Here is a 24,509-nt window from a genome sequence, read left to right as displayed (position 1 = left end):
AACCTAGAAGCTATGCTATTGAGATAATCTCTAACGAGTCACTTAACTACGATGAGTCTTGTTGTGAGAGGTATGTATCTAACTACTGCGTTATCTATCTTGTCAAGTGTTATGATGTAACGATAAGCCCGTCTCGAGGTAACGAGTACTTATAACGTTATGAACCTTTTAAGGAGCGAATATGCTGTTGAATAAAAGTTACCTTTTTTGATTCTAAGAGTGCTTTTTAGCAAGAACATATGTGTTTTATAAATGCTTAAACAGATATTTCCAATATTTTTTGTATTACTACTGGTATTGATCTTTCCATATGTAACTAAGAACAAAAAGTTTCCCATTCCAAAACTAAGTAAATGTATTTACCTTCATTTACTTTTTAAAGAAAAGAATAAGAATCTACTGATAATAGAAATGTTTTCTAATTACACTTTATAGAGTTTGTTTCAACTAACTTTTATAATGTCAAACATTTTTAAGTATGTTTGTGAGGAAGTTTTGTAGTTAATGGAGAACAAATCAAATCATATTTATATTATAATAAAAAATATTATTCGTACGCTGTTTATAATATTGTTTACATTGACTTTAATGTAACACGACATTTAGTTCTAGAAAATACATATTTGCTATATAATCAAAACCACCTTGATTAACTGTAAAATAATAAAATTAATTATTCCATGAAAAATGTAGTAATTCCAGATAATAAAAAATTATCTTTAAATTTGTATTATTTTTATTCCCTTTGTCCACCAAATGAATTGGTAAGTATGTTTTTTAATTAGTAAAAATAGTCATGCAAGAAGTAAAAGTACCTAAAATTTAATTTATAAAATTATAACAATTTAAGCAAATTTGGAGGTGGGTGTTTAACTCTACTTGAGTTTGTTTATTTAAACAATTTGTTGAATTGAGAACTTTCTGTGCATGAATATTTGTTCAGTCCATTTCAGATTGGCCCTTTTAGAGTGTGGAATGTATAGAGATGGAATTTTTTAGTTTCTTCATTCTACTGTACCTACATTTTTCTAATTCAAAAAATTTTCCTTTTGGAATTATTTACGTTTGAAATTTTTATAAAAACATTTGTGTGATCCCAAATATTTCTATTTTTATGTCTTTAATTCTGAAGTTGTTTTTACTCTCTACAAGGATTGCTACCATTACTAAAATTCTTTTATCTTAGTAAAGAGCAAATCTTACTTCTTTCTACCACACATACTTCACAATTGAATATCTTTAGCCTTATAGTTGACTGGTTCACCCATTTGAAAAATTAAATCTGCACTGCCTTAATACTTTCTACGGATCCTTTCCCAGTTTCTTGCCCTTATCTACGTCAACACTATCATCAGATCTCCGTTCCTTCCTTTCTAAGAACGGCCCTCGTGTCTGTGGTTTTGCATGTTATTTTATGCATGCATCTTCTTTCCGTTTCTAAATTGAAATCAGTTAAATTGCTGACATTAAGCAGATAGACACTCCGAAAACCTCGGGCACAATTCGCAAAAGTTTTAACTTTTTGTAAACCTGCGGTTCGATGCGTACAATCACTGGCAAATCAGTCGACTATTAATTAGAAGAACTGAAAAATGTGTCGCCTAAAAGGGTGTAAATCTAGATCTATAACTAGATGCACAATATGCAATGTTCATCTTTGTCTGTCGAAAATGTAGTATATTTTGTAACGTTTCCCACTGTTGAAAAGAAACACTCAAACCATACATTCAAAGCTAACTTTTTTGACTCAAGAACATTTCAGACTTTTTATAGTGTAAAGAATATGAGATTAAATTTCTACAGTTACCTAGTGTACTTAATAATGTTTTGTAATGTCTTATTATTTTTGTGTATACATTTACATAAGGCTTTTACAATTTTAACAGTTTATTTTTTGAAAGCCTTCAGGCACATGCATTGCAATAATTGTGACACTAGTCTCCTACCATTACCAAAGAATCAAAATATTTTGAAAAATTGTTTGATCAATTTATACCATAAAAATTATATTTAAATAAATCGCCGGGCTTTACATTTGAAGAGGCTAAATTAACATCATCAATTAATTGTTATGTCAAATTTTAATAATTTAATATTACGATAGCACTTCTACATAAAATTTCTAAACATTTAGAGTTATTTTAAGGAATATGAATATCTCAAAGATTAAAAATAATTACTAATTGTTTCGTTATTATAATATTATTAGTTAACTGCGTAATAAATTATTATAGCTCAGATAACCCGAAGATAAATATTTGTCCTAATTTTTGCACTCTGAATTACATCGCACTTCACCGCCTGGGCCATCGCAGCGGATCCCCTTCGCACGTAACCGCACGATTGAAATACATTGTCTCTTACTCCGGAGAGTTCGAGGAAGGATAAGATACCACGTGTTAGTCAGCAGTTTGTAAGAATGGAACGTTTCACTGAAAGATGGTGATATAAATTAACGGAGTGTCGTACAAACTACAATGTAACAAAGCAGTTGATTCAAGCTGTGTTAACGGCTCTAGTGTATTTTTTGGCTAGTAATTGGATATAAATGGGATCTAATATAGGTTTGTAGAAGCATTTTTGTCCAGAATTGTCTGTGTGAAATAAGACGTATGTTCACAAAAGATTAAGAGATTTAATTATAATTTGAGCTGTAAAGCTAGCATAGCGAATAATTAAGATAGTACCTATAGGCATAGTAATACACTTTTCATTACTTGTATGGTCAAAACAGATATTTTAATGCTATACTCAGTGTGATTCTGTGATTTTAGCTTAATTATTACAGCTAAAATATCTGGTATAGAGACGGTCAGATGGTTACTGTACTTACTATTACTAATAGGTATATAATTAAAAAAATAATCCTAATTGTCAATTTGTTAAATTAGACACCAACTGTTTTATTTCACTAAATAGTAGAACACAAGGTCAGTTCAAAAAATATGGCAACTTTTTTTAAATTACTTATTTAATCATCAATCTGAATTTTTCCCATTCAAAGTAATCCCCATTTTATTTATTACAATTGTGCCAGTGTTTCTTCCAATCCTCGAAGCACTTCAGAGTATTGTTTTGTTATCTTGTTGAACTACTCCTTCAATGCCGTCTTTATATTGTCAATCTTAGCTTAGCGTCGTCCTTTTTATGGGCCTCTTTAGTTTTAGGAATAAGAAAAGGTCACAGGGGGCAAGATCTGGGAAATAAAGTGGCTGCGGCATCATTATTGCGTTGTTTTGGCCAAATTATTGCGCACAAGTAAGTATGTGTGAGCAGAGGCGTTATTGTTTTGAAAAAGCCAATTTTTCTTTCCTTAAATCCGGGCGTTCTGGCGGATTGGTTTGCTCAAATTGCTTATAAACTGCCAGGTAGTATTTTTTATTGACAGTTCTACTCTGTAGCAAGAATTCGAGATGCACCATGCCACTGAGATCGATAAAAACTGTAAGTAAAACTTCCACATTGTCACCGCGGTGTTTCTGTCTTGGCTCGTACGGAAGCTTCAATTGTGAAGATTGAGCTTTGGCTTTTACGTCATAATCATACACCCATTACCCGTTACCTGTTATGACCCTCTGGAGCAAATTTGGTTCATCGCAGATAGAGTCCAACAGATCATTAGCAAAGATATTGCACTGCTGTTTCTGTTGAAATAGAGCAATTTTGGTACTAATTTTACGGCGATCCCACTCATGCCCATACCATTTATTTATTTTAATGGTCAGTGCCATTTATACATTTCACAATGTTCTTCTTAAATGACTACATTCATAAATTACAACATACAAGTGCGAAATGCCATTAGCCTAATCCAATCTAACACTAAATCATCCTAGAAGCATCCCTGTCTGCAGCACATCAAGAGAACAAATTTATATTATTTTATTATATTTTGATTGTTATATATTATAATTTGTTTTCAAATTATGGCAAGGAACATTATTGAGCTGCTGAATTAATAACTAAATTTAGTATATACAATAATGACTTACCATTGGTAAAAATCAAATAGCACAAGCCAATTGATGTGGTCAGGTCCTCGGCAACTTCTCTAATGGTGATTCGACGATTGGCCAGTACTATTTTCTTCACTTTATCAATTTCTTCGTTTGTTCTTGAATGCTCGGGCGTTCGGCACACTATTCGCAGTTAACATCTTCTCTGCCCTCTGAGAACTTTGTGTACTACCGGTAAACGTTGATTCGGTCCAAGGTAGCTTCTCCATAAGCCCTAATCAACATTCGGAAGACGTCTGCGGGCACAATTTTGTTTGTAACGAAAATTTAGATACAGATTCATTCATCCATTATTTCGAATAGGCACAAATCGTAGACAAGCCATGAAACGCGCAAGTAAATCAGCTGTCAGCAATTAACTGAACATTCAAAATAGCCGAACCTGTTGGCATACGTCAGACACATGTGTACCAAAATAACGTCACAAAAAACCAACATACACAACCCGTATGTAACCGTATAAACTTCACAAAAAATATTTGTTGCATAAGACATCTAAGTATGTTTTTATAGAGATAAGTTTACGAAGGGACTTTTTTAGTTATGTTTCAATTCTTTATATTATTATATGACGATTAAAATAATGCACTAAAACTTCCGGTAACTTCCGGCCGAACTGTTTTAGTTGTATACTTGCTATGGTTGAAGACATTACAATCGCTGAAATCCAAATGTGCAGTGGTCACTTTCATCCTACCACGAGACTCTAGCCACCATAAATCTTTGTTCTGTGAGGTATTGAATACGAGTATTTTCAGAGAAACTTTAGCATATATATATATATATGGGCTATTTTTTTATCTGTTTTACCATTTCATGCATTAACAAGTTTATGAGTTTGATAACCATTACTAGTTTTGAATTTACCTAAAACTTCTTTTTTAATTTCTACGTTTATATGAAACAACGGACTTTGTAATCTGAAAGGCTGTTCAACAATGTCATAAACATTGACTATAGAGTAATAAAAAACCAGTATTTACAAAATAAGAAGTTACCTTATATTAAAACTTAGTTGATATTATATAGTCAAGTGTTATTACATGGAGTAAATACTTCAATGAGTGGTAAATCCTCAATCTTCAATTTATTCTTGAATCGTCTGTCTCTGTGGTTTATCAAATAACCTTAAAGAAGATGAACGGGTTTCTTCTCATGTACTTACCACTAATATATTTTTAAGTTTTTGCTTGACGGACTTTTAAAATTTGTGTCTCCCACTATAGGATTTAAGCATATTGCTTTTACATACGCTCCAGGGATAATTATACTGGTTGCACTCTATATTTAAACTTAGCAACCTAAGAACGTTCTCATAGGACAATATTGTGATTTTATTGTTAAGTGAACTTATTGTTGTTGTTTTATTGACCTTTAACTTCTCTCTACCGTCTTCAGACCAGCTGGCCACCGCTAGTCAATCGGTTGGGACCACATCCAGTCACTGATACTAACCCCGTCATTTCCCACTGTAGCGTCTGTTACTGCCTCACCGGGCCATTTTTGAATTACGTGTAGTTTTATCCTTCGTCAAAATTAACACAAAATTTGAACATTTTATCACTCCTAATGCTAATCTCTGAAGAGACATGAAAAACTATAGAACTACGCAATGTCTAAAATAACACTCTTTATATAATAATAATAAAAACTCCATGTAATATAAATCAATATACAACCATTCTTTCTATTGAAACACTTCAGTTGTTGTTTTAATTCATTTGATGAGCAACTCCCCACTGAAATACATGATCATCATGGGCATATTCCTTGTAAATAAAATTCTAAACCCTCCTGAGTTAGATCATAATCACTGAAAAATATTCCGATCATTAACCATTTCATAATTCAGTTAAAGATAAATGTTTTAAGGCCTTCAAGTCGGAGAGCGAAACAGTTTTAATAAGTATGCTGAAATAATTCTACCTTTTCAGCCTCGATTAAGAAGACCCTATTTCGGACAACCTATGGCCATTCTACTTTATTCAGGTCAATTTATTTCTGGTGTAACAGTTGAGTTTGTCTAAAATGCTTACTTCTTTCAAAAACAAAGACTGGTTTTTAACAGTCATTCTATACAAAAGTAAAATAATTACTTTGTCTCTAATATCTGTATTACAATAATTATGATGCCCTAGATACTTGATATCTGACAAAATTTACAGTTAATAGTATATTTTTAATAACACTTTTTATTTTAATATTTGAATAACCCTATGCCCGTCAATGATTACATGGAAAACTAAAATAAAGACAAATGATAAAGTTGAATGTGTACAGAATGAAATAAACACATGGGGTTTGAGACGTCTGCGGTCGTACAAATAAATACTTGAGTTTTGAAGTTTACGACCAAGTTTAAGTATGGATAATAAAACTCACAAGCACCACTTATATATTTTAAACAAAACAAACATGGCTTTGCTATATTGTTTCCAAAATAGAGCAAGAAATAACTAAAGTTATGTATAGAGGTACTAATGTTCTTTGGGATTTTGCTTAATAACTTAGTAATTTAAAGAAAATGGGCCTCCCTTAATTTTGACTCACACACCATGGCGTCAGCATTTCGGCTCAACATTGCAGCTCTAGTCGGAAAAACAAAAAATGAACCTAAGTAGGAAAAGAATTATTCTACTCGAATTTGCCAAAAACAAAATTGCAACGGGATTAGTCATAACTAGACAACTTATAATCGCAACAACGTGGTCTCGTCAGAAGGACATCACCACAACTTATATCCACTTTAATAGGGCATATAAAACATCATAAAATGTATGTTACTTTACTATTTATAAAATGACTCTATAATACGTTTAAAATACAGGTCCAGCGCGAAAGGGCTAATTTTGAGTACGAAAAATATAGATTACACTTACGGACAAGGAGCGCCAGGTATTATACCGCAGCCAGTTTCAATTATTAGTTTGATTACACATTAAACATTTTATTGGTTAGTAACATTAGCAAAATAAAACTTTTATAATGTGAAATTACTAAATAAAGGAACTTCCTGAATTTACAGTTTACTTTAAAAATCATTAAACCGCCAAAATGTCGATAGCGGATAAAGCTTTTGAATCGCGGTTTGCAGCATACATCTTCGCTTGACTAGCCCTTTAAGAAGATATGCTTATCAACATATGCCTACATTGAAAATTTTATGTTGACACATCGTTGACCTCATATCTTAAACCATCTGTTTATATGCAGTAATCATGTGTGTAGTTTTGCAGCTTCATCTGACATGGTTACAATAAAATTAAGTAATTCTTGAAATTGCACCTAAGATCAGTATTGAAATTTTTAAGCGCTACCATTATGTTCATTTTTTAATTATTCCAGGTCTGATCTCTAATATCAGATTCTATTAATTTATAACTTTAAAATGGTATGCAAATCGACCTATGCTTATATGTAAGGTTTTCCACCTACTCCATACGGGCCATACCCCTGAGATGGAGAAGAGCTACTGATTGCATCACAAATTTCAATTATATTTCCTTTGTCACTATACAAAGTTTTATATTTGTATGTACTCTAAGATATTAGAACGTTTCATTGATTATCTGCACCTCCGTTTTTCAAACACAAATAGTGGCACAGTTAAAATAGACACCCTTCCAGTATTACTGAAATAACTGAAGAACAGTTCTGTAGAAGAAATAGTGTAGAGAATATCAAAAGAGAGATTATTAGGTGGTTCGTATTCATCAAACTTTAATTTAAACACACTGATCAGAGAGCATAAGTTGCGGCACACAGCGTCATTTGTTACTTTAATATGTTTATATTATCCTACTCAAATGGAATGTATATTAGTTGCTTTGCAAAATTAGGACTACTTTTATCACGAAATTACGTTGAATTTTGTTATTACTATATTACTACACGAATTAGGACTAAAAAATCAGTGTAAATTTTAATTTCAGCAGTAAGCACATGACTACAAGATTTAGTATACTTTGTACCGAAAGTGTAACTTAGTAATAAAAACCACTCTTTTCGTGATACTTGTGTATGCTTCTTAATGAAGGATATAAAATATATATTGTAATTCATATAATTCAGAATTCTCCCAATAACTTGTCTCATAATGAAGTTATACCAGCATGATTAAAGAGATAAACATTCTTCTTAAAATTGTGTACAGTTTATGAAGCTAAAGCAACGTAAAGTAATCAAGTAACGGTTGTTTATCACCACGGTTACTTTCAAAGCGGTAAAAATATCACTCTGCCGTGTGAATTGGTTTTAAGGCCGTTGGTTTTTCATTTTTTCACAGTTAACAGGATTATACTAAAGAAACAAAAATCGTTGGCCACTTTTAGAAGAATTTTGTATGTATATAAAGTATTACTGAATGATATGTCATTTATATGAAGAATGTGATATTTTCAATTGTATTAGAAAACAAGCTCTTATTTTTATTAATTTCTATTTCATTTTAAAATATGTTATTCTTTATAAAAACATGTAGGCTAATCAGTTATTACAATTAGTGTTAAATTTACCGCGAATTCTATTACCGTATTTATTTGTACGTACCTCATCTAAGGACATTTTATATAAATTTTACAAAAATTGTATACACTTATATTCGGACGTTTCTCTAAACACAATTTTAGTTTTTAATTTCGTGTTATGATGGACGTTTAGCACGAGATGAAATTTTCCCTGGAATAATAAGAACTACTTAGAAACTGTACATTGTATTTGACATATACCGACCGTATTTTTAAGGTCACACTTTATTAAAATCCAACCACCCAAAAACATTATAAACCTTATTTACATTATTTAGCAAATCAGTTTATTTTATACGTTTATTTTACGATAAATTAAATAATTAATTGTTGTTCTATATTATTTTATTAGACCTACTCAAATATCCAAAATACATTGTTACAGTAATAAAATACAAAATCATATGAAATGAATATATATATATAATTTACGGATATATTGTATTTCTGCCCAACAGGCCTATTAACGCTATTAGTAACAGTATCATACATTATAACTATTGCACTCCGGTTTATGAAAAACCAGATTTTTTAATACATTCAAGGTTAATCAGTCTTATTTATGTCACTGTGTATTCAGCAAGTGTTGCTAACTGTAGTAATATACAGAGTATCCCACGAATAGATTTAAAAGTTTATTTTATTTTACTTATCCATGTATGCACCGAATATTTTCAAACCCCACACAATTAATAAAGTAGATTTTTAAAATATTTTGTGAAAATTAAAGGTCCCTAACAATTGTAGAAACAAAATGGTGCCATACTGAAAATTTTACCATTTTGGTTCTTATACAAATGTATTTCTTGAATTACTAGATTTGATTACTGTGTTGCAGTTTTTAGGATCAGCTGTTTAATAACGTCATTGCTGAAAACAGCTGTTTGATTGGAGAATATCGCTTGTGCTATCAAAACATAACGTAACCATGTAACATGGTTGCTCTAATAAATATGTATATTATTAGTTATACACTGTATCCTCTGGTGGAGATAATCCATGACAAATAATTATAACCAGATTATTTTTTTGTATCATAAATAATAATATTTAAATGGAGTTTGTGTTCTGTAAAATGAAATAGTAGTCTTTTCATGTTAACAATTATTTTTTTTTATCTTGTTGCAATCTTAAATTAACAATAAATTTGATGTTTTGTACATTTTTACATTTGTTAATATAATTTTAGTAAGAGCACATTTCATCATAAATTTTCAAAAGTTAAACCATTTTATATTCCTGACTTTAGCTTGAATTATTGTATCCAACAAAAATAAAATACTTCTTCTTATTATATACTGAACTAAAAAACTTACACCTTTTATTTGGTTTCTTGTCCGGTTCACCGAAACCCTAATAAGAAACAAATTACAAATCTTATTAGAATTTTAATGTAGTTTAGATTTTATTACTTTGTTAACACAATTTACTTCTTAGTTATTTAAAACGTTTTATTGAAATTTGATAGATATTTAAAATTTAACACAGTAAATATATGCATGAATTTTTATTTAAATTAAAACAATTAGTTGATTGGAAAGTTCTTATAAAATGTACATACCCGTAAACTGGGGTCGTCTTTCAATCCGGACTACTAACTATGTGCCTACTAATTATACTCGTAGCTTCAATAATAATGAGGAACTAAAACAATCAATTGAAAAAGAACTTCTCCGGATACCGCAGGATTTCTTTGTAAGAGCTTACGATTCATTTGGTAAGCACTGTTATTAGTGTGTCGCTGTGGATGGATTGCAGTTAGAATAATTGTTGATTGTAATTGTAGGTTTTTTAATAGACTATGTTCTCATTTCCTGAAGGAAATGCTTTATTCCTCTAGAATATGACATTAAAATTTAACAACACCAAAAATAATGTTGTTAAAATATATTTTTTCAAAATGTAACCATTTTGTTTCAATAATTGCTAGAAGGATTAAATTTTTAAGGTGCATTTTACTAATGGGCAAGTAATATAAAACCAAACGTTTAAACCTCTTCGGGGGACACGCGGTATATTAAACTTTATATATATATATATATATATATATATTTATTTATTTATTTATTCACATTACTTACATATATACATATCATTTTGCAACAAAAAGCTCATAGACATAAATATGTAAATAACAAAGACTTAAATTATGTATTCTCATTTGGATGGAGACTCTTTTGTTAATGTGTATGAGGTAAATTACAATAGCTACGTCATGAGCAGTTGGTACTGTCGTGTCATTAACAATAGAGTCTCGACTTAACAATACAACAATAACAGAGTAATAGAAGACTGACTGTTATTAAAATCTTTTTGAGTGGCCTTTATCTCCATTTATCAAAAATTAAATAAACCATTTTAATCTTTAAACTTTCGTTTCACAAAGTACTTGTAGTATTGTTTTGTAAAGTTTTGTAGTATTAGCTACACATGAAATCCGACAAAGCACTTCTCCAAGTAAATTGTTTTTGAATCTTTTGTTTTGAAGTATCAAAGATATAAATTACAATTCAATATAATATCAGATTACATTATTTGTTGCATTAGGATTGAGGTAAACCGTGAGTAAAAATAGCTTACTATCGCAATTAATTTATGGAAAGAATACTATATAAACTCTAATTATAGCTTATAAATGCAGAAATGTAGTATTAAGGGAAAGGTAGTACGTAACTCAAAGAGAAAGTTTTATTACTGTACATTTTTTCTTTATTAATTAGAGTACATCTAGTCATACATAAAGAAGCTGATGTTACTCAAAAAATAAAAATGCTGATGAAAAATATTGCAATGTTGGACCCGAAATAATTGTAGTTCATTGTGTTATGATATTGGGCACATTATTACATTTTTGATGTTTAACCGAAAACACATATTTAACCGAATTAAGTTATGGAAAATGCATTCGTAATCGTATTTTTAAAGACAAATTGTGGGTATCGTAATATCTTAACTAACGAAAACCAACTAATGAAAATTAAATTCCAAAATCGATGATTCTTGACGTCAAAGTGTCAAATTTAAGGCCCTATGTAGATATAATCGGAGAAGCGTAATTCTAATACCAAAAATTCTAAAGTATAAGGTCATTCCAGCATTAGATAATGCCCACAAACCTTCTAGGACATAATACTTGAAAACTCCTGCCTAAATTTAGGTAATAAATTCGATTTCCCACGGTTTTTTACAATTAGCTAAGTTTGAGTCAAAGATAAACATAATCGAAACTCTTTTATTTTAAATCTGCCCATTAATAATCTCTTAAGCCAATTAGTCGAAGCTTTTCATGTTTCGAGAATGGCACTTATTCCCATAACTTTATTTGTATTTTTCCAGTATAGCCACCTTGTAAACTTACGCTTACAAAAATCAATCTTCAAAAATATAAAAAGAATAAAGATAATAAATAAAGACTAATTTAAGGCGTACAAAAACAATCTTTAGAGTCTAGCTTCTTGGAGAATAGGAAAGCAAACTCTATTTTCCCAAGTTATACAGTTATAGAGACTTACAAGGAGATAAGTCTCCTTAAATATAATTATTAGAAAATTAGATACTTTTATGTTTGAGCAGCCTATCAGGTTTAGTTTGATAAGTAAATCTAAGAAAGCACATGTACAGCATAAAGCCTAAATTGGCTGTATGTAAGGATTGAAAACACATTTTTTTATGTTAGCGATAGGGTTACGTAATGTGTGGAACAGAAATAAACAAATTTGAAATCGCAAATGGAAGTAGATATTTTGAAACCATAGGATCCGAGTGTAACGCCAGTAGTGAAACGAGGAATCTTTGAGTATTTGTAAGTATTTTAGCTTAAACGCAAGTTTTAAATTCAAATCAGTATCAGAAAGTAAAGTAACTTTGGATGTAAATGGAATAACTTTAAATGCAGTGCATAGCGAAGAAGTACCGATTGATATGGTAAAATATATAAGTCCGTATGCCTTATGAGCAATAACCTATATTTTCACCAACGTCTTATGAGTGGTGAATGTCCAGAAATTTAAAGTCAACTTAATTTATCTTTACAATAATGCGATAGCTGTAAGAATATGGCGTACTTGTAAGCATTCTGTTTCGTGGTAACTGAAATACTAACCTAAAATTTTCGCTGCTAAAACCACCACTTGACTGCTCCAAATATGAAACCCCACAAGGTGCCTAAAATGAGATATCCCATATTAGGAACCCAACACTTCTACTATAGAGGCAAATTCAAACTACATTGTTTTTACTTCATATTACACCTGCAAATAAATGGAAAAAGTGAGATACTGTTATGATTGTTCAAGCTGTAAACGCTGTAAGAAGTGGAGAGATGGGGTATATACCTAGCCTCAAAATATTTTGAAGTCCCCAAAGGGACGCTTGATCGATACATTAAAAGTCACGATAAAATTCCAGAAATACTTGTTTAAGTGAGCTTAGGCAGAAAACAAGCCTCTTCCCCTCCCCTCCTCCTTATCCTTATCTTCTATCCTTTCTAAGGATGTTGAGGATTTTTAGGAAAATATTGTGTGAAATGGACGCAAGGTTTAAACCTCAAAAGAAAGTATATTTCTAGCATGACATTACAGCTTTCATGCAAAACGGGATCAAACACCCATTATATTTCTCGCATGACATTACAGCTTCTATGCAAAACGGGATCAAACACCCATTATATTTCTCCCATGACATTACAGCTTCTATGCAAAACGGGATCAAACACCCATTATATTTCTCCCGTGACATTACAGCTTCTATGCAAAACGGGATCAAACACCCATTATATTTCTCCCATGACATTACAGCTTCTATGCAAAACGGGATCAAACACCCATTATATTTCTCCCATGACATTACAGCATCTATGCAAAACGGGATCAAACACCCATTATATTTCTCCCATGACATTACAGCTTCCATGCAAAACGGGATCAAACACCCATTTTGCATTAAAAAATAGTCGGCAGGAAAAAAATGGTTGAGACGTTTTCTAATACGGCATCCCCAACTTTCTCTAAGAAAACCTCAGTGAATATCAATGGCTAGAGTAAAAGGTTTTAGTCTGGAGAATGTCAAATTGTTTTTTGTGCTGTATGAACCAGAAATTTTGAAAATTAACAGCAATTCCATTAGACTATTTAATGTGGATGAAAATGGTATTACGATTGTGCAACATAAGTCAGTTAAAGTCATAACTTTTAAAGGTAAATAATGTAGCAAATATAAACGGTTTTAAGTTTAAACAATTTATATGAAGCATACTTCTGTAGACACCTGCGTATGCACTTTTAGTTTTTAAACATAGTTTAAATGGAGAAAGCGTAATTTTATTTTAATAGCGTTTTTTGGTTGGAAAAACGTTATTAGTTTTGGAATATATAACTATATTCCAATAAAAACCGTGTGTGTATTTCTTATAATTAATTACTTTACTTAATTTACTTATAAATTATTTTAACGTATGTATGAAATTATCAATAAAAATATTATTTGTTATATATTATCTTAATTTTTGTTATGGGGTTGAGCGTTTTAATGTGCCATGACATATATAACTGAAACAATTAATACACTAAACTGATTTGTTAAATGAAATTCTGGTTGTATAAAAATTTTATTGTTCGATAAATAATTTGCTGGTTTTTATGAATTTTTATTGTTAGTTTATCTTGCTAAGTATCGTGTTTGATAGTGATTCTAATTATTTAACAAACTTTCAAATAAATTAAATGGACCAAAAGATACTCCAATTTATCAAAACATATGTTAAATTTGTAATTTTAATTTTGTAACATTACATTAAATTGATGTTTTAATACGTAATATCAGTCAAGCTATGTGTAACAAGATTGAAAATAAGATACACAGTTCCTAATTATTAGCATTTGCGATATTCGAATAGGTAAATATAGGTTTTATAGTAGTTGTATTAAGCAGCATAAGAATAGTTTTTCCTTTAATATTGATTATCTACGTTTATATTTTTAATTTAAAATTGTTTATTTTGTAAATATAAATCTATTACAACTAATATGTGATAAATGTACAAACGATATACGTACAAAATGTACGAAATATTAATACATTTAAATAATATTTGACTATGATTGACAAAATTCCCTTTTGGCACAGTACATAACATTATTGAAACTTATATATGAAGTAATACTTGAATTGTCTTCTTTGTTTCTCCAAGAATCTAGAACGTAGCTGAAAGGTGGATGTAAGAAGTGAATCTCTCTGTTGTATAAGTATATAATTACAACTCAATAGCTCTTGAGGGAGTGTATTAAGTGGATGTGACGGTAACTTGCCTTAACTTTATTCCCTATTTGCTGAAGCAATGTGCATTTCCTTGCTGACTTTAGGTGTAGTGACACTTTACTGTGAACGTTAAAAAAATATCATCAGAGATTGACTGGACTATATTTTCGTGATTATTCGGTTTGAGGTTCATGACAACTATAAAATACTAAGTACGTATCAAAACATATTTCATGGAATAATCAGCAGTTTTAATATTATGGAGTGTGTAAAACATTTAAGTTAGTGGAAATTCATCTACAATTAGAAGTGATCTTAAATATCCCCTCTCCCCCCTCTCTTCCACTATAATTATAATTCATCCCTACTCAAACTCATTCACTGTACTTGTAATCCGGGTTCTCATGTCATGAACGTTCCAGGCGCTTCACTAGTTAGCTATAGTACAAGTAAAACACAATTTAATATTATAGGGATGAATAATTATACATCTATATGTATATTTAAATTGAAATAACAGCAACGGATACCAGGTGAATAAACACATATAATGCTAATCAAATTTTAAGGCAAACTAACATGGACTAAATTTATTATTACAATTATAACAGTAGCTACTGATCACAGACTTTATTGGCGGTACTGAGGAATGCACCTGGCAGAAGACTTTTGTTAATTGTTGTACATAAAATTATATGGTTGCTCTTCTACGAATCGCTCCCCTTTTTATTTTGTAAGATCATAAGTCAGTCTGTGTTTTTTAAAAACAAATAATACTAGTTGAGGAAATAGTTTAGATTCTTAAAGTTATCTGTGAACATTTATCTGAATAAATCTTATTTAAATTAGTTTAATAAACAAATTTTAATCCAAGAAAACTTGTTGCAGGATATATTTGTTGGATTTGGAAAATGAACACAACTCGATTTATGTCGCCATTACATTTAATAAAATTAACCTCTTTAACTTACTTTACTCACCTTGCGTATGGTTATTTGAACATAATAATGTTATTTTGTACAAAATACGAGATTTTATCTTGATATTTATTAGGTTGATGTAATTTACTTTAAAAGTTATGATAAGAATCATTATTAATTAAATAAGTCTAAATTGATATTACAGGTAAATGTTTTAATAAAATTATTTTATAATCTAAATATGTAAGATATTAATAGCTCAATAACGACAGTTTTTTCCTATTTTATAAGAAATTTGAAAGGTTTTGTACCAAGAATCTTTATTTCAAAATTGCATTACAACCATTTTATAACACAAAAATATATTCAAAGATTAGATAAATGGATAGGCACCTCTGAGCTAATAGCTGCGTTGAGGTTACCATTAGTAATTAAATCATATTTGACATTAAAATAAATAACGCATTGCATTACATCAGTAAATAACTTTTAATTTGAGTACTTACATAAATACACAAAAACACACACACACACAAATACATATACGCATACAAATGTGTATATATATATATATATTGTATATATATATATATACATTTACATACAGATACATATCTAAACATATAACACAAAATACGTAGACAGAAAAAGGTGTAACCATTAAACACTCATGTACCAAACAAATATTTATCAAAGTTTCAAATTTATGAACCACTATACATCAACAAAATTGTAAAGAGCCAGAATTTTGGCTTGCTTATTAACTTACCCAATGTTGGCGAGGAGCACACAGCGAGAGGTGATGTGTTATAGAGCTTATGAGCTGTGAGTGTATAAAACAGTTTGTATACTTGTAATTTAGGAAAATGCATACTTATTTGGTTTAACATTTGTAACCTAATTGAGTGAGCGTTTACATTTTCCATTGTAGGTGTGTCACTCTTGAGCAAAATATTATAATGAATTAAAAAAACAACTATCAGTTTAATTATTTGATTATGCCGGATTTAACTTCATTGCAAAAGAGAGGTGTGTAAACATATAGTTTGTTGTATACGTTACTATTTTATATTTATTATTTTTATATAATATTTTGAAAATTTTTTGAAATTAAAACCTCTTTTAACAGTCCACACCACTTCATTCTATAACAAACTGTTATTAATTGTATAACTAACTGTGTTATAACAGCGAAATATCTCAAATTTGATAAAAATTTATAAGGGCTTTAATTATAATTTGCAATAATTTAATTAAAATAACTTTGGACTGCATTTATTTTTATCTTGAATATGTATAATAGGTTAATATATATATTAATAACTTACGGAACTTATTTTACATTTGTTGTTGCTACCGAAGAATTACCATTTTAGTACGGTTTGTGAGGCGAACGCACGGCAATTATCCTCACCATCATACATAACAAACAGCAGCTGTGGAGAAGTTCATTGGAAATATTATACATGTATTATCAACAAATAGTATAAAGAGATTTATCCTTAAGATTTGGCTATCTACAGAACAAATAGTAGTAACCAGTATACTATGGTTTGAAAATTAAATCAAAAGTCTAATGTTAGTATATCAAATTTTTGTCAAGAATTATTATGCAATGGTAAACGCTATATTATACATGTATGACTAAAAATATGCTTTTAAAATAATATTTCTAAAAGGTATAAAAATGGTATATACTGTTTCAATTAATGTCGTATTTAAACTTAACTGTGATCCTTTAATGAAATTAACACCAATAGTGATAATCTAAATTAATGCCAACTCGGTTGAGGGATTGTCTCAGTTACCTAAGGGGCTCAGACCAGCTTTAGGTCTCTAGGAGGATTGAGCCAATTGTCTGGTTTTTATCCGGATGTGATAAACTCCTGCTGCTACATCACAGGTTCCTCTTCTTACCTAATTACATCACGTGCTATGAAACCATGACAAACGATAAACTAAATAGTATAAATTTGAATTTTTACTGGAATGGATTAAGCCTGAAATTACTTCCAGAAACAATAATAGAAAATACTGCATAATTAATAAATGTCTACTGTTAAGATACATGTATTATAATAGTTCTCATATATTAGAATACAGGAAATTCTCTAAGATATTTATACACGGGAAAATCTTACAGTTAAACATCTGGTACTTCCAAACTTATACCTCTCTATTCTACGTTCTTAGAAAAATAAACAGTTAGATTATAACTCTTCTACTTCACGCATATTATTAAGTTTAGGTGCTGGATGCATCCGCCTTTTTTATCCTGTAACCTCAAGCAACTTTATGCGAATATTGGTTTTATTTAGTTCTAGCTTCTCCCGTTACAAGAACGCAATGCTTGGTCAAAAGAGACACCCGACCGGAGGGAGCGCGGATCATTGTAGGTATAATGTGGCGCATGGCGTGTTCTTCTTAATCCCAAGTTGCCATTTGAATATCCGGTACCTTATTCTTTCTTAGAAATTGAAAATATCGGAGATATCTTCAAACACCTTAGTCGGCATAACTGCAGAAAAGGTAGCTAATATTAGTGGAACACTTGTTCGAAGATAGTGATAGGCGTGCCAGGAAAGAAACCTTATCAGGAAGGAAGAAACTCTAGAAGGAAGAGAAAGGCCGACAGCAAAGAAGACAAGGGCATGTTCTCTCTTAAACCTGACACTAATCAGTCCAGTCAGGAAAGAAGAATTGCGTTAAAGAGATGTCATGACGGATTTTAGTTTTACAGCAATTATTGTAGTAACTAAAATGCAAATTTTAATAGTTTAGCGGTAGCCAAGAGTGTATTTGGTGCGATATGCAGTGTAAATTATAAACCACATAGATTGGAACATTACAAGTCGGTTGTATCATTTGACCACGCATTTCAGTCTTACAGTGCGAGAGGCTACAACTAAATGAAGAAAATATTACCGTATGAGATACCCATTTGATAATCCCTATTTTTATACATGTAATCAGAAATGTATGTTTTCTGGGATCAAAAACACTATTAATAAACTAGTCATTTTTGAAAACATCTTTATACATTTTTAAGCAGCGTGAAAGTTACGCATGCTGTGAATTTGTAACAAATTATGGGCGATACTTTTTATAACGCTGTCAGGTGTAAGGATAATTTTTACATGCTTCGCGGATTGGCCGTTTAGGCTATTTTTGACACTTGATTATTTGAAAGTTCTACTACTTAGGTGTCAGTTGTAAAAATAAAATTTTTTCAGTACTTACGACGTGTAATATATAAAGCAAATTGAGAATAAAATGATAACATTCTGAAGAGGCTCCTCAATAGGAAGTTACATGATCAATTCTTATGAAAAATGCCTGTTCCAAATCCATCAGTGACTTTAACTTACATGTGTACACGTCAATCCTGTTTTGGTAATACAATCAACCGAAGGCGATTATCGTACAATTATGATCTATCATTTTAAACTACCATTATAGTATAAAGGTTTTAGCAAAACAGAGAGTCCATTGAAAACCTGAAATCCTGCGCAGGATTTATAAGGAGCGACCAAATACAGGATTGCAAAGATATCCAGTTCCACCATTTCTATGTTTTATCTTAATTCATTTCTCAAAAAATATTTTATTTCTGTACTAGTATTAATCTAAATTACAGAAAATGTCTTGATGAGAAAGGTTCTTAGGATGCATTATTGTCTGCCTAAGAAGACTAGTAAGAGCATTCAGAGGTATGAAACGCTGTTTTACTGTAAAAGAGAATACTTCCTGGCGAGGGAATTGTCTACACAAGGCATTAACAGTAAAAAAGAACACTTCTGACTGGAAATAAAAAAAAAAATATACTGACCTGTGTAAAGTTGACCAAATTCTGATCCAGCCGAAAAATTTTAATAATCAAATATTAGCCGGTTCATTGGCTTGGCTTTTGTTGGAATTTAAATCATATTTTTAGATCACTAGGCTCTTAAATTGGAAAATTAATATTAGATGTGATTGTTAGTTAAAACCTACTTATTACTTGGAAATTAATATGGCGTAGGGATGGTTGTAATAAATATTTTTATTTAATAGTATTGTATTTTTCTACGAACATATAGTAAGAACAAGGTCGATATACATTATTTTCCTATATTCTTACACACCTAGTCAACAACTAATCTTCATAAAATCCAACTACCACGATGGAACCAGGTGGTCCTTACATAATTTGTCATCATAGTTGTTTGGGTTTATAATAAAAATAATATTTTTTGCGTAAATAACACGATATAGAATTGGCAAAATCTGATATAAACTAAAAACTACTTTTACATATAAATAAGTAATTAAAATAAAATATACGGGGATAGAGGATGTGGGCAATAACTAAATCTTCACTGCCGCCCACAATGACCACGGCTCATTAAAAACACATGACACACTCGTTCAAACGAATTGATGATATCTTTGCAGCTACCAACACATTTGTCTGTTTTAGTCAGTATTAAAAAACTACCATTTTATTACATCAGCTACTTGAACTAATGACAATATTTACAGCTAATAAGGATCAGTACACAATCCCTATCTAAATCATTTTAAATTATACACAATATCAGTAATATAACATTTACCATAATGCTACAAAGTGTTTTTCAATGTACAGTACTTCTAGAAATGAGACACCTAATATCTTAAATAAATCCGGATGACTAAAAATAAAAATAAAAGCCTTACATTTTCCATCCAAACAAATTGTGTGACCTCTTGAGGAAAATAAGTACAAAGTATAAAACTAGGAAGAAAATTACTCTTGAAATTTACAATATGCAACAGTTAAGTCAGTTCTAAATTGTGTATATTGATCTTTCCGCAACTGGCAAACGTATTCAAATAAGGTAGATGTATTTGCACTTAAAATCAGTTACCTTACCCTAATACGTTCATTCCGATGTTAGTCCTCACATATATGTAGTATTTAATAGTTTCAAAAGTCATCAGCAGATACTAAATAGTGGAAAAGAACCATATCAGGCTGGGTATGTTAAATGCTGGTGGCATAAATCTAATTCATCCTCATATTGAAAAGAAAGGTAGTCCAAATCTGAGAGCACGGAGTTTGAAGATAGTTATTCATCACACTAGGATCATAGGCGCAGATCTGAAGATGAGTCTTAACGGTTTTAATACAATTTGAGAAAATTCTTAGGGTATCTTTAAAAATTTCATTTAAAGGGATTTGATGTTTTCTAATTTCTTGCGACTAGAATCTTCTCTGGTCACCTAGTATATTTTTTCAAAAATAAACTGAGCTTATCACTTGAATCCGTCAAAATACTGTGCAAAACCGAAAAAATTAAATTTCTCAAAAAAAGTATTGTATTATTTGTTATAAAAAAACTTCAAGCTAATTCGTTTTGTTGAGGTCACTTTTCTTTTATTTTCTATTACTTGTTTTTATTGTTGGAGTCACTGACAGTTTTGACACTAACATGGGCTTGAGGCAGGGCTGCATACTTAGTCCACCAATGTTTTCGCTGTTCATTAATGATTTGCCAGAGGTGCTAGAAGGGGGATGCAGTTTTTGAGGGACTAAAGTAAATATGCTTATGTACGCGGACGACATAGTTATAATTTCCCCCTCTCCAACAGGACTACAGCATATGATAAAAAGGTTAGAAAATTACTGCGAAAATTGGAATCTGTCTGTTAATTTGAATAAATCTAAGATTATGGTGTTTAGGAAAGGGGGTAAGCTGAGCTCTGAGTGGTGGTATAAAGGAAACAGAATCTAGGTGGTCAATAGCTATAAGTATAAAGGTATGTCGTTCACATCCGCATTATCGTGGAATCAACAATTCAAAGAAAAATCCAGATGTGCGAGAATGACAATGAACACAATGTGGGGCAATTTAATAGGTAACTCCAGGGTCCCAATCAGTGCAAAATTTAAATGTTTCGAAGCCGTTATTAGAGCAATACTTTGCTATGGAGCACAAGTCTGGGGATGTCTGGAAAGCAACGGAATATAAAGTGTTCAAAGAGAATTTATTAAGAGACTTTTCCGGCTGCCGCACAACACACCGAATTATGCGATCCACTTAGAAGTAAATATTGAAACTATTTTCATATACACTCTGAAACTGAATCTTTCTTATTTAATGAAAATTTTGTCCTGGGGTGAAGACCGCCTACCAAACATTCTAGCAAGACAAACTATCGAAGGTAAGAGCGCATGGTGCAGGAGGTGGATAGAGTTAGGTGTCAGAGTGGGTGTTGAGGTAGATTTCAGTGTGCAGGAGTTGGACATACTGCAGACACAGCTGATGAGTGTGGTAGAGGGGCTGAGGGATAGGTTTCATGCAGACTGTGTGGGCAGAGCACGGACCTCTCGTTATCACCAGCAGTACCTGACCCTTGATCTTGACCTTGGGGACAGAAGTGCAATCAGTAATAACCTTGATGTTAGTACTATTTCATGGGTTATTAAAGCTCGAGCAGAAATTGTCAGCTTAAATTACAAGGCTTTGTCTAACAGATTCAATTTTTACCTGTTGTTTGTGCAACCTGCAAGAGAATGAAACAGTTTTCCACTTTGTAGCCGTATGTCCTATTCTCAGGAATATTTGAAAACAACGTTTAAGAAATTGTATATTAAGTAAAAGGGAGTTTTTGGAATTTTTGAATGGGAGGGATTGACAGGCGTTAGAGGATTATATGAAGGACGCTTGGAGATACCGGTGGAATTTAATACAGGAATTCAATTTTTTGATTTTTCTTTTTTAATTTCTTAATAAGTAAGGAAAACTGTGCAAACATAACGCGCTAGTTATAATGTACATAGATTGTAGATTACGAGTTTATATTGCACTTATACATCACAGGAGAGACCATTAAGATAAGGATTCAGTCTTTACTTTTATATTCCTTTTTCTGTACTGTATCTGTATATTTGTATCAACATATTGTATATTGCATAACATTACATATTGCATAACATATTGTATTAACCGTCTTTAGGATGTAAATGTGTTTTTACTTTTTCTCTTTTACTGTACAAATTTCGTTTTGTGAAAATTTTGGTAGTTTAGCAGTTTATTTTGTACTGTATTTAATACTCCTATAGTTTAAAGCCAGCCAGCTGACGGTCATTTTGACCAATGCTGTCAAGTGTTTGAAGTTGGGTTCACTGTGGGGACCTAAATGTGTATACACAACTAAAAGGAAAATAAAGCACTTTTTCATTTCATTTCATTTCAATTTCATTTCATATTTGTTATAAAAAACCTTCAAGCTAATTCGTTTTGTTGAGGTCACTTTTCTTTTATTTTCTATTACTTGTTTTTATTGTTGTTTATATTAGAAACGTACTGGAAAATGAATGCTACTCGAACTAAACTTAACAAAGATTTGAGCTACCTCAGTTACGGAAACGGTAATGTATCAATAAAATATTCAACAAATGGTAAAAATATCATCTAATCTGATAATAATTCAGAGTTTTGTATAAAGTTGTTGACTTCTATAAGATTGCTAAGAGATGGAATCTTAGAGCAAGCTAGGAATTTATCACGAACAATGTAAATTGAAAACTTAAAAGGAGAACAATAAAAATGATTTGATATTAATAGTAGGTTTATTGGTAGTTGTGGGGGTGCAAATCAACTAGTAAATGTAATAGATTAGATAGACAATGGGATCAAACTAATTATAGTAGTTAAATCTACAGCAAATTGTTAAACGCGGTGTTATAGGATATATTACGTGACTTTATTGTATTACACCTGATATATTGCGTCAGTTGTAATCATAAATGTTAACAGGTACTTATATATACATATGATGTTTTAATAATTCATTCTCTATTTATTCCGCAAACTGTAACAGATATTACTATTTGTTGTATAAAACAGATTTTATTTTTTGAATAAGTTAAAAGGACTTAAAACACTTTTAATTACAATCCTTATGAGGTTTAATCAATCATGAAAATGTATTAGCCTTATAGCGACAGTGTTTTTTCCTGTATAATTATGTAGTGAATTAATGTGGTATGGGTAAAATTTCAGCAAATCTTTGCAGTAGTACAATTGGAAAATTGCTTGCTTTATTTGGTAAAGTTATGATTGTACCAAACCTATGAACCAAAAGTGATGTTAAAACTGTCTAAAAGTTCATGTTGCGAGACATAACTTAATTGTGCCCTATAATGAACAAAACCTCATGTTACAATTAAAATTACTTTTATTTTAAACAATGCCATGGAAAAAATGTTAAATAAATATCCAACTTTGAAATGCGTCAACCAAGTTTAAGACTATATAATATTTAAAGGAACAAAACTCGTTTTGAAGTAGTTTATCAGAGAGTTATAAAACAATGTTATTCTAGTGGTAAACTTAGGATGGAACCTGATTTACATTGTTTAGTTTTATTTTATATAATAGCTGAAAATACCCTCTCACTATATTAGAATACAAATTACGTGTGTGACGATAGACTTTAGTTTTATGAGAGAAAGTAAATAGTTTTGATTAAACTGGATGAAAAATGAACTTTTTGGTATTGAACTGCTCAACAATAAACACAACTTGAATACAAATTCTGTAATGGAATTTGTGTTTACTCCTGAGACTGCTATATCACCTGATTGTTAGTAGAGTTTACTCATGTACACGCCACATACAATCAGGCCATGGAGAAACTGTATATCCTTAATTTTACTCATTTCACACACAATAAATAAAACTAAAAAACATCGGTATTTATTGTGTTATAAATTTATGACATAATTTGCTAATTAATAAAAGTCAGTGAAAACACATTGGGTA

This window comes from Homalodisca vitripennis, chromosome X, assembly GCF_021130785.1.
Source record: "Homalodisca vitripennis isolate AUS2020 chromosome X, UT_GWSS_2.1, whole genome shotgun sequence".
Lineage (NCBI taxonomy): Eukaryota > Metazoa > Arthropoda > Insecta > Hemiptera > Cicadellidae > Homalodisca > Homalodisca vitripennis.
The sequence above is the reverse complement of the archived record's forward strand: the minus strand, read 5'-3'. Positions refer to the sequence as shown.